This window comes from Bos mutus, chromosome 19 (genome assembly GCF_027580195.1).
Source record: "Bos mutus isolate GX-2022 chromosome 19, NWIPB_WYAK_1.1, whole genome shotgun sequence".
Lineage (NCBI taxonomy): Eukaryota > Metazoa > Chordata > Mammalia > Artiodactyla > Bovidae > Bos > Bos mutus.
Genome location: NC_091635.1, coordinates 1,269,343 through 1,284,299, shown reverse-complemented (window position 1 = coordinate 1,284,299; position 14,957 = coordinate 1,269,343).

Below are 14,957 nucleotides of genomic sequence, written 5' to 3'. Positions count from 1 at the left end.
GCCGCTCCCCAACGCTTCTGTTCACTTTCGTCCTTGCAGAACACTTTGCAGCATCTCCTGAATTTGCAGGTTTTAGGGTGTGTTGCTGTGTTTGCTTATTGCTGGTCCTCCACCCTCTTCCCTCCCTGGAGTCTCTGCCCCTGGGGAGTCAGCTTTGTCCCCTTAACTTCTGAGTCAGAGGAGCATCCTGTGAAGGCTGTCTCCAAGAGTACAGCATTCAGACATCCAACAACACACCCTCAAACAGAGCTGCAAGAAACAGCTTTTTCTAGTTACGCAGGAAGGACAGCTAAGACACTGGGAGCTGTAATCTGTCTGTCTGTCTGTCTCTCCAGCCTGCTCCTAATTACTCAGAATAGGCAAAAGTTTCAAACTCCCTCCTTAAAAGTTCCTTGGTCCTGATTAATAATGTTTCAAGACTTCACCTCCAAGCCTCTCCTGTCCATTTGGAATTTAGACAAAACATGCGGATATCTTCTTGGTGTTTAGAAGAATTCCCTTCTCCTCCCTGGAGGAGTCAGGAGACATTTCCAGAGGCGTCTTGGGAAATGATCTGCTAGTCCAGACCCTGGCATGAGTGACGTGGGCTTTCTGAAGCACTTGCTTGCTGGGACAGTGGGGCTGGTTCCCACAGGACGAACACAAGCTTCCTCCCCACACCTGCCGGGCACCTGGGCCAGGGCCAGGCACCCCGACAGCCCCTGCAGAGGGTGTCAGTGCCCCACTGCCCCTCTGACCCAGAGGAGGAACAGGTAGGAGCAGTGGCCCAGCCCCCGGGCCGGCAGGCTGAGTTCCTCTTGCCGCTAAACCAGGAAGCTCATAAAAAGACTTATCTCTGGGTAACCCATGCCTCCCCAGTTTCCACCCGCCTGGCGCCTGGGAAAGGACAACAGAAGGGCGTAGAGAACAATGCCTGTCTGTGAGGCCGGGCCTGCCGCCGAGTCATGGGAACCCCAGGGGCTCCGTCCCGCCATGCCTTGGCCCCGTGCCCGGGGGGGGCCAGGCGTGCTCCTCGGTAGACCAGATGGCCCTGGTGGCCAGTGGTGCTCCTGACCTGCCACGTTCTTTCTTAAATGGTAAAACCCTTCTAAGAGAGCCTAGTGGGTATCCTGGTTTTCTCCTTTTATTTCTTAGAACATTCCTTATATCATGACTCTGGAATAAATGTGCCACCTCCTCCCTGGATGGGGCTGAAGACAAGGCCCGTGGTAGGTCACTCCCTTCCCCTCACCTCCATCCTGCCTTCCGCCCCCCACCCCCAGGTGGAATTCTCCATCCAAAAGAGCACTGCCCGAGGGTCAGGAGGTGGCGATGGGCCCCTTTGGTTTGCTTGAGCCTCAGCAACAATCCATGGAGTCATCTCCTGACAGGCCTCTTGGGCAGGCGAGTGTCCAGGTGAGTCCCTAAGGTGGGCCCTGCCCTTCTTCCCTCCCCTCCAAGCCATCCCACCATGGCTGAGTTACCCAATATTCTTTTCTTTACATTTCCTGTCTGCTATTTCATGAGTGGTTTGCCACCAACCTATGCACACAGATACCTATTTTTTATCTCTCCTTTATGGATAAATTAGCTGACGTACAGGTCTGTCAAAGGCCATCATTAATCACTGGCTGAGAGAGGACTCCTGACCCTTGCCTCCTGTCCTGAGGCTGTCTCTGTTCTATTACCAGCTCAGAATCTCTTCTCCAGGTTTTGGGTCCTAATGCATTTCACAGGCCCCATCACACTATGCGTGATAAAAAGGGCATCAGTTTACCCACGGCCCACCCCCTCACGAGGGAAGCGAGCTCCAGAGATGGCTCCCAGATTGCACAGGGAGGGTGACTGAGACTGGATGAGGTGGGTGGGCTGGCCGCCCGCTCCGTCTCACCCCAGGCCTGCCCCCTGCTCCCAGGCCCTCTGGCACTGGGCACCCAAAGCCTTTTCCCTCTAATTTCTCTCCTCCCCGCCAGCGGACCAGGCGGCCCCTGTGTCCTGGGCCTCACATCCTCTGCCTGGCTCCTGTATCCACCAGCTTCCTCTGAGGAGGGCAGCCGCAGGAAGGGAGCGGGAGAACTCAGCACAGACATACTGAGGGGTGTGGGGGGAGTGTGAGATGAGAGTGGAGACAGACACATGGGAGCGTCCTCCAAGGACACAGGGGCGCAGGAAAAGCCCATCGTTTCTGATTACGGGTTCAGTCTGGGAAAACTAATAAAGTGAGAAAAGAAAAGGTGTTGGTTGGTAAAATGACTACAAATTAGAGCTGATGAAGCAGAACGCCGTGGCCTGGGTCTGATGACCACACATTCCATGAAAGCCCTGCATGTCATCAGGAACGGCAAATGTGGACCTCGGTGTCGTCACACTGTGTGAGGATGCTTATCCTGTCTGCTCCAAGGACAGTGTGGCCAGAGCTTTGGGGTTAGAAGGGATGCAAAAAAGACCCCTATTTACAGAAAACTAAAGACTGACGCTGAGGCTGAAACTCCAGTACTTTGGCCACCTCATGAGAAGGGTTGACTCATTGGAAAAGACCCTGATGCTGGGAGGGATTGGGGGCAGGAGGAGAAGGGGACGACAGAGGATGAGATGGCTGGATGGCATCACTGACTTGATGGATGTGAGTTTGGGTGAACTCCGGGAGTTGGTGATGGACAGGGAGGCCTGGCGTGCTGCGATTCATGGGGTCACAAAGAGTTGGACACGACTGAGCGACTGAACTGAACTGAACTGAAAACTTAATTAACACTACTATCTGTTATACTGGGCTTCCCAGGTAGGGCCAGTGGTAAAGAATCCTCCTGCCAATGCAGGAGACACAAGAGACAAGGGTTTGATCCCTGGGTCAGAAAGATATATAGGAAAGTTGTTAAGAGAGTAAATCCAAAGAATTCTCATTACAAGGAAGGAATATACTTTTTTCTCTTCTACTTTTATCCATATGGTGACAGATTTTCACCACTAAATTTATGTTAGTCATTTCATGCTCTATATGAATTAATAATGGTGCTGTACACCTTTGATTGATACAATGTTGTATCAGTCATTGTATGTCAGCGATAGGGGTTTCCCTGATGGCTCAGTGGTAAAGAACCCGCTTGCTAACGCAGGAGATAAGGGTTCAGTCCCTGGGTGGGAAGATCCCCTGGAGAAGGAAATTGCAGCTCACTCTGTTATTCTTGCCTAGAGAATCCCATGGACAGAGGAGCTTGGCAGACTACAGTCCATGGGGTCACAGAAGAGATGGACACACTTAACAACAACAATATGTCAACGATATCTCAATAAAACTGGAAGAAAGCACACACACCCCCAAATATAAAACATAAAATAACAAACCGTGGACTCAAAGAAAAATCTGAAACAAAACATCATCTTGAGTCCTGCCAGTGCCCCCTCTTTTCTGGTCTCTGGTGTGAGGTCCAGCAGGCAGCCACAGGGCCGCTGGGGCTGACGATGAGCCTTGGCCGAGCTCTAAAGGAGCAAGATGCGAGACGCTCACTTCTAGAGCAAGGGCCAAGCGTGACCCTCAACCAGGCCATGGGCTCGTGCACCATCCCCAGGAGACTTCTGCAGGCACCCAGCTCTGGGCTCCTCTAATATTTCCTTAAAGAGCTCCGCATTGAAAAAGAAAAGCACAGGGAGTGGAAACAGAGGTGGGGGCACATGAAAAAGCCAAATCCCGCCCTCCTCCAAGTCAGCTGAATGGTGGGAAGACAGAGATGCAGCCAGGCTTTCTGTGTTCACTTTGAACACGTCCTTCAGAGCCTTTTTCCGGCTCCCTTGTCTCCGCCTCCTCGTCCTTCCCCCAGTCACAAAATATCTGCAGACCGCAAATAAACATCTCGTGAGACGGCTCAGGTTTTCACCATCAGTGCCTTGCACAGCTCTGATCTTGTTTTAAAGGCTTTTGAGAGCACATGACCCAGCAATTCCACTGCTAGGTATGCACCTAAGGGAACTGAAAACAGATGTCCACACAAAAGCTGTCCCATGAGTGTTTATAGCATCATTATTCAGAAGAGCCCAGAGATGGAAAAAACCTGAATGTATCAACTGACGGACGGATGAAAGAAGTGTGGTATATCCACACAATGGAGTATTATTTGGCAATAAAAAGAATGAAGTAACAACACATGCTACAACAGGGGTGAGCCTTGACATCCAGATCCTAAGTGAAAGAAGCCAGACGCAGAAAACCACGTAGTGTTTGATAAAGACAGAGAGTAGGTTCGCAATTGCCAGGAGCTGAGGGTGGAAGGCAGGAAGCAGTTCAAGGCTTGGAGATTCCTTTCAGAGGTAATGAAAATGATCCCTAATTAACTACTATGGTGATGGTTGTTCAACTCTGTGAATACACTAATCACCAAATTGGAGGCTGTTATGTGCGTGGACTGTATGGTATAGGAACTACATCTCAATTAGGTTGCTTTTGAAAAGTTTTAGCTATTTTGAAAGTGAAAGTGTTAGCTGCTCAGTTGTGTCCAACTCTTAGTGACCCCATGGACTATATAGCCTTCCAGGCTCCTCTGTCCATGGGATTCTCCAGGCAAGAATACTGGAGTGGGCTGCCATTCCCTTCTCCAGGGAATCTTCCTGACCCAGGGATTGAACCCAGGTCTCCTGCATTGCAGGTACACTCTTTACTATCTGAGCCACCATTTTATCCACAAGTAAATCAGTAAATCTCACACACACATACTCACAGATGATGTAGCAGCTCTGAGGTGGAGCAAGAGAGGAATTTAAGGGTGACCCCAGCTCGGAGGCAGCCAGGTCTATAGTCCATGTGGAAGGCAAACATCCGGGTCAGGGACCTGGAGTCCAGAGAGGCCTGCCAAGCAGTGGGCACAGGCTCAGGAGGGCCCTGTTGACCTCTGACCTTCAGTGACAACCTCTTAGTCAGGTGCTGGGGAGCCATGGTTGGGGAGGAGCAAGCCCTCAGAGGAAACCAGAGTCACTATGGGAGCCAGATTCGCTTCTCAAGAGAAAGCAGCTCTGTCCTTCTGTCCTCTCGGACTGGGCCAGCTCCTCTCTACCCCGACTTGCTGCCTGCTCTGGGCTTGTGCTCTGCATCCTGGTTCTCTGATGGCCTGGATTGCTCACCCAGGAAGAAGGCAGAACCTTCCTATCACCTGGGTAGGGTTTGGTCACCCAGGGGCTGCTCTCTCACTGGGGGTCATAGGTTGAATGGTGAACACCCTTCTCCAAGGAGTATATTCATGTCTTGACCCCAGGGACCTGTGAGTGTGACCTTACTTGGCAAAAAGATATTTGCAGACATGGTTAAGTTAAGGATTTTGACTTGAGAATGTCCTGGATTATCCAAGGTAAGTAAGTGTTAGTTGCTCAGTCGTGTCTGACTCTGTGACCCCATGGACTGTACCCGCCAGGCTCCTCTCTCCATGCGATTCTCCAGGCAAGAATACTGGAGTGGGTTGCCGTTTCCTTCTCCAGGGGAATCTTCCTGACCCAGGGATTGAACCCAGGCCTCCCTAAATTCAACAACATGTGTCCTTATTGGAAGAGGAGAAGACACAGACAGAGGGGGGCAAAAGGCCATGCAAAGACTGAGCAGAGTTGGGGGTGAGGAGCCGCAAGTCATGGAATGCCAACAGCCACCACGTGCCGGAAGAGGTGAGAAAAGGAGTCTCTTCTAAAACCTCCGAAGGGAGCATGGCCCCACTGACACCTTGATTTTGGACTTCTGGCCCCCAGAACTGTGAGAGAATAAATTTCTGCTGTTTCAAGTCCCCCAGATTGTGTGCATTTATTACAGCAGCCCCAGGAAACTATACACTGGGGAACTGAAGACCAGCATAATGGACAGACTTGCTCCGCCAGCCTCCTGCTACATGCTTCTCGTGGTCCATCCTAACCCCAGACAGAGGGAAGAGCCTAGTAGCCAGAACTGACCAATCAGAGAGCCCCATCTCCTCAGCTGCCAGTGATTGGTCCAGGAGCGACTCGTGACCCAAGTGGCTGCCCAATCAGAGCCCTTCCCTAGCTTTTTATGATTGAGCAGGTGAGCAGAGAAGGCAATGGCACCCCACTCCAGTACTCTTGCCTGGCAAATCCCATGGACGGAGGAGCCTGGTGGGCTGCAGTCCATGGGGTCGCAAAGAGTCGGACACGACTGAGCGACTTCACTTTCACTTTTCACTTTCATGCATTGGAGAAGGAAATGGCAACCCACTCCAGTGTTCTTGCCTAGAGAATCCCAGGGACGGGGGAGCCTGGTGGGCTGCCGTCTCTGTGATCACATAGAGTCGGACACGACTAAAGCGACGCAGCAGCAGCAGCAGCAGAGCAGGTGAGGGTTTACACGTCTCTTTCCACTGGGCCTGCTAAGCTGGTGCACGAGGAACCCAGGGAACTGGAGGACATTTCTGTGCTGTCTGGAGAAATCTGGTGTGCAGTAGAAGGAGGCCAGTGTGTGGAAGGAAACAGAAGCAAGAGGCCAGGTTCGAGAGTGAGGATATCCTGAAGAGGTTTAAACTTCTAGGTCCAGTTGACCCTGGGGCCAGTTCCACCGTTCCTATGGTTTGCTCTGTGAAGCTGAATCTTTGTGCCCAGGCTAGATGAAGTTGGATTCTGGCCAAACTCTGGACAAAACTCAGACTAACACAACAGATTGAGAGCAATGGCCATGTCCCCGGGCAGAGCAGGCTCTCAGAACAGGCTTTACTGCATCGCCTGCATTCTTTTCCATTTCAGCAAAGGTCTGAGGACAAGATCAAGGACTAGCGTTGCTCTGTGTTGAAGAAAAGAGGAGAAAGGCACGTGCTTGAGAAAAATGGGTCTCCTTGATCTTTGCAGCATCAGTCAGAATGTCCAAAGAACTCAGTGGAGACCATTTCAAGCAGGAGAATGTTCGTTCCTGTTTGGTGGAGCCTGGGGAAGAGAAGAAGAAGAAAAGACTCAGACAGGGAGCCAAGTCAGGGTGGGCACAGAGGCCCCGACTGCCTTTCATAACCACACGAGGCCACGGAGCCAGCCCTGGCCCCCAGATCACAGTGACGTCTGAAATTTCTTTCAGGCTTTTCCTTTCCTTTCAGGTCCTTTTGGGTTCTTCAGCCCATATGTTGCTAATTTTCCCTCTTTTCAAAGCTCCCTGTTGCATTTTGAGTCAGAAGGCATCCTATTCATTGCTTCTGAATTTGAGGGGGAGGAAACTGCAGAGGTCAGCAGGCCTTTTAATATAGAACATAGATGAGTTGGGCCGGGCATGAACATGTGAGTGCATGTGAGCACACACGTGGCTGCTTATTTCCTGCCTCCAGCCAGTCTTCAGTTCCATCACGCAGGACCACAGGTACGACTTGAGTGGCTCCTCTTAGAACCGTTCCTAGCCTCTCCTTCAAGGAAGAGGCTTCTTCCCCAAGGGCGCCTTTTGTAGTTCTCTGCGTCTGCCATGCAGCCCTCGACAGAGCTAATTACCAGTCAGCAAGTGGCCCTGGGAGGCTGTGGTGTGCTGGGGGACTGTTTCCTCATACTGCCTCTTATCTTTCCAAGTGGCAGAGGGCCCCTCTCGCCAGAGATAGTGCAGACAGGAGGCCCTGCCAATTAAGGCATTGGCAAAGAAATGGTGGATGGCTGGTCTTTCAACGAAGGTCAATAGCAAGAGGGTTCATGGAGAAGCTGAAGCTGGTTGCTGTCCTTCATCTAAAGGAAAAGTCAGTTTAGAGAAAGAGAACATGTGGGATCCAAGGAAGCCCTTGGCCTCCCTCAAGCATCGTCACAGAGTTTCCAGCCTGCCCGTGGTCCCAGGGGAGGGGTGTGGGTCGGGAAGGGTGGCTTAGCGTGGGTGTGGGGAAGACAGAGAGGCAGCAGGGGCCGTCTGTTTCCCTAAACAGGGCTTTATTTTTTAAGCAACAGAGAAAAAGAAAATATTGGACACCAAAGAGCTGATGGCGCTCATGTACAAGCAAAGTTAACAAATTCATTACAAATAGGACTTTAATTTCTGAACCCAAAATGCGGGCAAGTGGTCTTATGACTAGGCATATATGTGGAAACTAAGTCTTAAGCCTGACTGTGCCAGAAATGATAGGATAGCTGTTTCTAAGCTGTGGGCAGCTTTGCCCTCCCCAGCCCCCTGCCTCCAACCAGGGAAAATTGGCAGCAGAGATGTTTTTTACTGTCATGATTTGGGGAGGTTGAAGGGGGAGGGAGAAACCCTGAGTATAGATTATATAACTGGAACTCCCATTGTAACCATCCTGGCTTACTTTACTCCACTGGCAGGTTAAAAGTGTCCCCCTTTCCTAAATTTGTCTGCATTTCTCACTAAAGACTGAGGATGGCTCTTCTCTCTCTCTCTCTCTCTTTTTGGCCTCCTCCCATTTGGCAGGATCTTAGGTTCCTGACAGGGATCGAACCTGTGCCCCCTGCATTGGGAGCACTGAATCTTAACCACTGGGCTGCCAGAGAAGTCCGGCCTCTTCTCTTAATAGGAACATTTCTCTCTCCAAACTCTCCTTTCCAAAGTGATGAAGGCAAATCCCTTTCAATCATGATTCATCTCTATTCCGGTTACATCTTATTGGGCCAGAAGTGAACAACTGACCCATGCCGGGCCACTCAGATCCTTCTCCCAATACTTTATAGCTAAACAGGAAAGAGTCTGTTAGCCAGGAAAGGATAGGACATGACACAGTAGAATCTTTGTGGATTAAAAAACGCATTCCTTGTTCACATGCTCATTCCTAGCATTGAGAGCCTGTGCTGGGTGCCGGGCTGGGGGTAGGGGGCAGACGGGTTCTCCGTCCACAGAATCTCTCGGGCCTCGTGGCAGGGGCTCGTCCACCTTGAGACGGAGGGCCTCTGTCACCTCCACTGGAGGCTCCCGGGCCTACCAGGTGGCAGAAGGACCCCAAAGGGGCTCACTGCTGCTGTTCAGTTACTCAGTCATGTCTGACTCTTCTGCGACTCCCTGGACTGAAGTCCCCCAGGCCCCTGTCCGTGGGATTTTCCCAGCAAGAATACTGGAGTGTGCTGTCATTTCCTACTCCAGGGAACCTTCCCGACCCAAGGGTTGAACCTGACTCTCCTGCATTGCAGGCATATTCTTTACCATCGGAGTCACCTGGGAAGCCTTTGGTTTCTTAATTATTTATTTTTAGTCACTCAGTCAACTCAGTGTTCAACTTTTTGTGACCCCATAGACCGTAGCCCACCAGGCATCTCTGTCCATGGAAATCTCTAGGCAAGGATATTGGCATGCGTAGCCAGTTCCTTCTCCAGGGGATCTTCCTGACCCAAGGATCAAACCCAGGTCTCCCATATTGCAGGCAGATTCTTTACTGTCTGAGCCACCAGGAAAGCAGGTTTTTTTTTCCCCCTGTATTGGGGATATTAACCCTCTGACTTGTGTCCTAAATATTTTTCCTATTTGTGTTTTACTTTTTACTTTGTTTATGGCGTTTGTCATACAGAAGTTTTTAATTTTTATGTTGTCACATGTTTCAATCTGTCTCTTTATTGTTTGTAGTATTTGTGCCATGCCTAGAAGTTTCCATCCAAAGAGTTACAAATATTCACCCGTGCGTTCTTCTAGTACTTTTAAGGCTTTATTTTTTACATTTAAAGCATCTGGAATTTATTTGGGGAAAAGATGGCACTTTTTTCCCCAAAAGGCTACCCAGTTGCACCAATAGCATTCAATAAATTATTTTACTCCACTCGTTAGAAAATACCCTTTAACAGAGTCTGAATTTTGAAATTTACATTGGTATATTTTGGACCCTCTAGTCTGTTCCATTAATCTGTCTTTTATTTCCTAGTATGACACTGTGTACGTCACTAATTTTATAGCATGCTGTGTTATCTGAGAGGGCTATTGACCCTTCTATAATTTTTTCTTTTGAAGGATTTCCTATTCTCATCTTTCTATGCTTCCTCATGATTCAGAGGGTTTATTAAGCACCCAAAACTCTCACTGAGATTTTTAAATTTTTATTTTTAACTTAAGGATAATTACAATATTGTGCTGGTTTCTGCCATACATCAACATGGATTGGCCATAGTTTACATATGTTCCTTCACTCTTGAGCCTCCCTCCCACCCCGTCCCACTGCTCTAGGTTGTCAAAGAGCCCTGGTTTGAGTTCCCTGAGTCATACAGCAAATTCCCACTGGCTATCTAGTTTACATATGTTAGTGTATATGTTTCCATGCTACTCTCTCCATTCATAATTGAGATTTTATTTAGTGCTAAGTTTTCAGAATAATCTAGGGATAAAGGACCTCTTAACAATATTGTCTCTTGCTTCCCTTGTAGCTCAGCTGGTAAAGAATCCGCCTGTAATGCAGGAGACCCCAGTTCAAGTCCTGAGTTGGGACGATCCCCTGGAGGAGGGCATGGCAACCAACTTCTGTATTCTTGCCTGGAGAATCCCCACAGAAAGAGGAGCCTGGTGGGCTACAGTCCATGAGGTCGCAAACAGTCAGACACGACTGAGCCACTAAGCACAATATTACACCCACATATCCAAGAACAAAGGATGTCTCTCCATTTACTCATCCTCCTTAGGTTTTTCAGTAGAAGGTAAACACTTTATTCCTCTAAGTTCTGCATGACTCTTGTTAAATTTATCACTAGCGTTTTATATTTCATTGATATTCATTATATTTTCTGTTTGATTATTGTTTGCATGAGGTATTTCATTAAAAGGGATGAAGACAGGACTAAAGGAGGAGGAAAGAGAGACAAAACCAAGCTGATCAGCACAGTTTTCCCTGAGCCTGTCTTCCTAAGAGATTCCAGAGAAGGTTCAGTTCATTATAATGATGTCCCAAGAGGAAAGACCATACGATCAAGGACACCAGTTTCAAGATAGGAGAGAGAGAAGAGGCAGATAGAGCTCTCCCTACCATTCTAACTCTTGAGGGGCTGTGAGATCTGGACCAAAGGACCCTGGCAGTGCCTTCCGGAAGTCCTCTTCTTTTGCCGTAGCAAGACCCAGCCTCCCATTGGCTCTCAGGACAAGCCCCGCCCCTTCCGGTGGGCGGGGCCGGCTGTTTGGACAGTGCGGCCTGCTGTTTCCCTCTCTGGCTGCCTTTTAGGATAACCTGCTCCTCTGAAAGGGTCTGGCATCTCTCTGGCACACACGTTTGCTTAAAGATTTACATTTTCGATCTCCTTGCCCATTTTCTGACTGCATAAAAGAGAATTGTAAATGTTTAGAAAAATCAAAGTTCTTCTTAGACACCCGCAGCTTCAAGGAGAGAGTTTCTTTAATTCATGCCAAGAAGAGGCTGTAGAAACGAGGTGGGATCACCTGGCCCTTTTCTTGCTGAAGGTTTCCAGCCTTTATTTTCTCTCAGCCTTGGAGTAGCCTCAAGTCCTCAGGGCAGGTTGGAAGCTTGTCAAACTGGGGCAGGCGGGGACCCCACCCTGGACCCAGGTCCTGGAGAGAGGCCCTGGGGAAGGGAGGGCTAGGGCAGCAGCCACTGCCGAGGGTCCGAGGGCATCGGCCTGCCTGATACCTGGGCCAGACACTGGGCAGCGAAGCAGATGGCCTGCTCCTCGCCCTGCAGCACAGCCTCTCTGCAGACCCCACCTGTGTCCGTCCATCCTTCTCTGCCTCTTTTCCTTTTGTCTATGGCGTGACCACAGCTCTGCATAGGGATTTGGGCTTGAGGCTTTGAGCTTTTGACAAATAGCTCGTTAATTCACACCCAGAAAAGCATGACCTTGGTTATCATCTCCATTTCTTCTTTCAAAGAAAATGAAAGGCGAATGCAAGGAATCTCAGGGTTATCCCTAAAATAGAAAGCGGAAGTCGAGTGTACTTGATAAGTATAGGTAGAGACAGTCCATGCTCTTGGCTCGTTAGAAAGGAAACTTGCTAAGTGATGGATGAAGGATAAGACTTCCAGTCTGAGTGATGCTTGTCTGTGGACCACTGGGGACCAAAAGCCATGGGTTCAGCTGACTGCACAATGCTCCACAGGTTCTCAACCCCTGACTTTCCAACCACCCGGGCCAGATTGCCAGAAGAGTGACACTCCTCAGCTCTATTTAATTTATTTAAAGAAAGTTCACATTTCTTTACCTAAAGAAGTCTATGGTGGGACTTCCCTGGTGATCCAGTGGTTAAGAATCCATCTGCCAATGCAAGGGACACAGGTTCGATGCTTGGTCTGGGAAGATTTCACGTGCTGCAGAGCAAGAAATCCCACGTGCCACCACTACTGAGTCCGCGTTCTAGAGCCCACGAGCTGCGAGTACTGAAGGCCGCGCACCTAAAGCCCATGCTCTGCAACAAGAAAAGCCACTGCAACAGGCAGCACCCCCATCACGACTAGAGAGTGGCCCCCCTCACCGCAACTAGAGAAAGCTGGCATGCAGCAACGAGGACCCAGCACGGGAAAAACAAATAAATAAAACTAAATCAAAAAAGAAATCCATACTGTTTCCCCTATCACACCGCCACTCAACCACTGGAAATGGAAACCTCCATCCCACGAGGCAGATTCCTTCTTTTAGATGCCCCACCAGACCCTTTCAGAACAGTCTAAACTCCAACGGATGGGGTTTTTCCTGTCTCTTGCCTTCCAGTTAAAGGCGGTGGGCCACCTTCTGGTTTCCCCAGGTCTTATCTGACCCATTTCTGCGTTTTGCCTTCTGTGTCAAAGGAGGACCCTAGATGCCATCTTCATCCTTTGAAATGGAGGAAAAGACCCACCTCTCCAATGTTTTTCCCTGTTACACACAGTCCTCTTGAATGTTCCAGAAAAGTATATGCAAAAATTCGAAGAACTGAATTCCAACCCTGATTGCACATACTCTGAGAGGCTGGTGACGTTTTCTCCTGTGTCTTCATTCACCCAGGGCTCCCGGAGTCCCAGGGTGAGACCCTGGGGCTGTTTTGGATGATGTGGAGAACTGGGCTGGATCTCACCAGGGCAGTGAGCTTGGAAACAGGAGAGTGAAAGAGAACGGAATTCCGGACAAGGACCCAGTTCTCCTCCCCGGGACAGTTCACAGCACGCTTCCCTTCTGACCCACCGACACGCCATTCATGGATCCCCATTTACTGCAAGCTTCTGACCCTCCAAGTCAGCCTATAAAAATGAGAACATCTGGAAATTCCATGGTGGAGTAGTAGGGAAAGCGGCTTTGTGGGCTCTTGCTTTCTCCCAACCTCGTAACCTTTTATGGCTTCACAGATCATTGTCTCACTCCACCCCCGCCCCCACTGCCCTCCTCCCAACTCCACCCCACCCCCACCCACCTCCCACCGCCGTCCTTTTGCTTGCATAGGTCCTGTGGGAAACTTCCTGTGGTGGGGGTGGGGGGCATTCATTGCTTTGGGAACGGCTGCTGGACTGTGATCATCTCAGCAGAATGCCCGGCTGGGACTGGGACACTCAGCCCCACCCGCTTCGTGCATTCCCTCCTCTGGCTCCAAGCGGAGCAATTTCCAGCCCAGCCAGAGCAAGGGCTGGGAATCTTTCCTTGGTTTCTGCTTCTCATCTACTGTGCGTTCCCTGGAACCATCTGGGGATGGGAGCCAGGTAGCAACAATGCAGAGAGTCTCTGAGACCAAAAGATAATTGAAAATCCCCAGGCAGTCTGTTCCTTTGGCCCCAAGTTCACATATGGTCAGCACATTAGGGCCCCCGTCCAAAGGAGCAGAATGGGACAGAGGGTGGGGGTGGCCTCTGTCACTCACGCGGGCGCCCGTCCCCCAGGGACTGGGCAGTCAGGGCTCCGCGCACCCCTGGTCAGTTTCGGGCTTGACCATGTCGCTGTTTTTAACCCAATACCTGAAGTCCCTTCTAGAACGCTCCGCAATGGAGCAGATAAAGTAGCTGTCTTCATGAGTGATCACTTCCAGACCCAACGAAGAGAAACTCATGTGTTTGAAATGCCTGCCATTCTTCTCCATTTCACCATCAAGTAGCCCATTTAATTTTGCACAATACTGTTTGATAACAACCATGTGTATGTCTTCTGTATTTATATACTCAGGAAAGGACCTACTTGGTCAGTGTGAGATAATTTCACAAGAAAAATGGAACCAGATGCGACTCCTTTTTATTTGGCTCTTCAAACTCCAGCGATCTAATTCCCAGGGTCAGTCTTTACTTGAGTTTTCTGTTACCTTGCAGAAGAGGATCCTTTTACACGACAAGTTTGCTTTTCCCAGGTACCTGGCAAGCAAGAGTGAGCAAAAGATTTAAAGGAGTTGGTTCTCAGCTTAGCAGTTTCCAGCATTTCCAGACTGGAGATTCAGTGGGCTGGAAGTTTTGTGTTCTGGAATAGAACACGTCTGCCTGCTAGTAGGCTGATCCACCTCAATTAAGCCAGTCTTCCAACTACTCAGAATATACAAGCACTTCAGGCCTGAAACGCAAGGTCAAATAGCACTAAGATGACTCATTTGAACCCAAAGCAAAGGAGTTAGGCAGGGCTGGCATTAGAGCAGACTCTTCTCTCTTTTCATCTCATTTCCTCTTTTTTCTTTTATCTCCATCCCAATTTGTGCCCATCAGCCGGCCGTGTACAGTGGTACGGTTTGTGCACTGTACCAAAGTGCTCATCCAAGAGAGCGAATGGAGGCTGGAATCCAGTCCCCAAACGGCGTGTGTGTTGTCATGGACCCCAGGCTGGGGTCCGTCTACCTGAGGAAGAGACACCCTTTCTCCCTCTTGAATGAATGCTCACGAAGTTGGGAACTCAGAGGCAGCATCTGTACAGGAGAGGCACATTTTTCTACGAAGCTGAACGTGTTACTGGTGTCCTGCACACACGGCAGCCTGAAGGGTGAATATGCCAACGCCAGCATGTGAGCTGTCTGTTCCTGCCCCGCGTGCATTCGGCACATCCCGTGTTCTGCCCTGTCTTCAGGAGGCCCCAGGGCGAGTCATCAGGAAACCTTTAGATCCATAGCAGCTATATGGCCCTTGTGCCATGGCCCTTCCTGTGGCAGACATCACTAATCGATCCTGGAATTCTCTCACACT